This window comes from Meles meles, chromosome X, assembly GCF_922984935.1.
Source record: "Meles meles chromosome X, mMelMel3.1 paternal haplotype, whole genome shotgun sequence".
Classification (NCBI taxonomy): Eukaryota; Metazoa; Chordata; class Mammalia; order Carnivora; family Mustelidae; genus Meles; species Meles meles.
The window spans coordinates 33,145,822-33,148,211 of NC_060087.1; the positions used below are offsets into that span (position 1 = coordinate 33,145,822).

Here is a 2,390-nt window from a genome sequence, read left to right on the forward strand (position 1 = left end):
CACCTTCTCCAAGCTTTAGTTTGCTCATCTGAGAATAACAGTACATCCCATAGGATGTATGGGATCCCACATACATGGAGGTTTGCCGAAATTACATGAGTCGATAGGTAGAGGTTTACCTTTTGCTGTGTAGAACTGACAGTTATTAAAGATTTAATAAACTTAGCTATTGTTATTATTTTTAAGTAGTAGTATTCTTTAGGAGATACAATCCCATGCTCAGTTGTATGACCAGATAGCCCTCTCAGGCCTACAATTCCACATTACATGACTTTATGACCTGCATTATTGCCTGCAATTTTATGAGCACAGGAAAACCACAGAAGAGACCAGAGACACATCACAGCTCAGGCCCTGGGTCTGCCTTGTGCCATATTCTGAAGGAGAACTCCATCCTTTCATCCTCAGACACAGGCACTCTGCCCTCTCCCAGCCACACAGCAATCCTCTCGGAACGGCACAGAGGCTGCCAGTGACAACAGTCTCCCTCCTAGTTCCCTGGGTCAAGAATGCTTTCCAAGTGAACAAAAGACTGGCATCAAGCTGAAGTTAATCAAACTATTAAGACTTCGCAGGATGGCTGGAAAATGACACAGACCTAAGTAAATAACTGATCATAAAAACTAGCAAGGAAGATTTAGATGTCAGTCCAATTTTTTGCATGATGTTAATAATATCAATCAATAATCAATAATATCAATTAGCATTTTGGCAGGAAATAGTATAGGTAATATCACATAATTTGTCAGCTCTATCCGGGAGCAATAGAGTAAATGGAACTCTGTGATTGGTGTGGATAAGAAGAAGCTATATATGCTTTTATGGGGACATAGAACCTACATATACTTAATTCTTCTTTATCAACGGGTTAAATAACAAGTTGGCAAATTAACTGCAGTAAATAATAATAATAGACTATAAATTCCTTCAACAAATCTATCACTATAAATCAGCAAACATTGCAGTACAGAAGACATTATAGTTTGGAATTCCAAGACAAAAAGTTAATATCAAAATGGCTCACAGTGTTGACCATCTACTGAACACCAGGTGCTGTGCAAAGTGCTTTTCATGCACCACTGCGTCTAATCCTTGAAACATAGAACATATTATCACATTTTATAGTTGTTGACACTGAGGTTCTTTATAGAATTTTTTTTCCTTTCTCTTCATATAACTTGCCACAAATCATAACTATATATTTGTTTGCTTGATACCAAATTTTTGGTTGATACCAAAAATTATAATTGCATTGTAAATGAAGCCTTTTCTTGTGAGAGGTAGCTGGTTGGTGAGATAGGAGAGGCAGCACAAGAATCTGCATCAAGTTTGATTCAAGCTCAGAGCAACTGTAGCCTGGGCTCTACCTTCCAGAGACTGAGGACTGTCTATCCCTCCTGGCTGCCTGAGTGCTGGCTCTGAATACAGACTGCACTGGAGTTTAATGGCCTTTCCCTGGGGAGGGGAAAAGATGAGCTTCCTCTTCAGCAGCCATTATTCTAATGCATTTAAGTCAAAGAAGAACATCCCTGAAGGAGTTCATTAGCACGAACACTTAAAACATGCAGAAGCACTCTGGGAAGTGGGACTACTACAAGAGCAGTCATGTTGCCAGAGGAAGAAGACCTCAATCAACAGATGACAGTTAGCAATGTAGATTTCTTCAAGCAGGTTAGAACTCTGCACTGAAGCAAGCTGTCTAGTCATGTCTGCAGGTCCAAGATCTGAATATCACTGGGAAGATGCTATTAATATTAAGGCCCAGCCAAAGGTTCTGTTCCAAAATATATTGACTCTTTGATGGTTTGAGTTCAGGGTTAACTTGACCATGAAATCCTTTTTCCTTTTAAGATTGGTGTTCCATTTTCCCAAAACTTTGTATCTGTGGTAAAGACTATTCTAAAGCATTTGTTCAAGGTTTAAATCCATATTTAATATGGATTAATTATGATATTAATATTTAATATCAACACTTTGATTCTGTGATGCAGCTGCCAGGAAAGACTTGCCACAACACATCCTTTAACTATTTTTATTTGTTCCAAAGTTCAGTTTCATTGATAGGTGAAAGTTGGCACCACTAGTGGAATTCATTGAAAGATTTCTGTAACACGTTGCCCTCTTGCTTCATCTACTGAAAGAGTTATCTTATTGACAGTCTGTTAAAGACTTGAGTCAAAATGTGTCCTCTCCAAAATTTATATGTTGAAGTCCTAAGTACTAATACCTCAGAATGTGATTTGGAAATACTGCCCTTGCAAATGTAATCAAGAAGAGGTCATTAAGGTGGACCCTAATCCAGTATGTCTGGTGTCATAAAAAGAAAATTTGGACACAGAGATGTACACACAGGAAGAGTGCCATGTGAACATGAAGGCAGGGATCAGGGT

General features: G+C 38.6%; 1 pseudogene; it reads left to right on the forward strand.

Annotated features, from left to right (window-relative positions):
• Positions 1-1,471: 1,471 nt before the first annotated feature.
• On the forward strand, positions 1,472-2,110 carry LOC123934599 (annotated as a pseudogene).
• Positions 2,111-2,390: the final 280 nt, after the last annotated feature.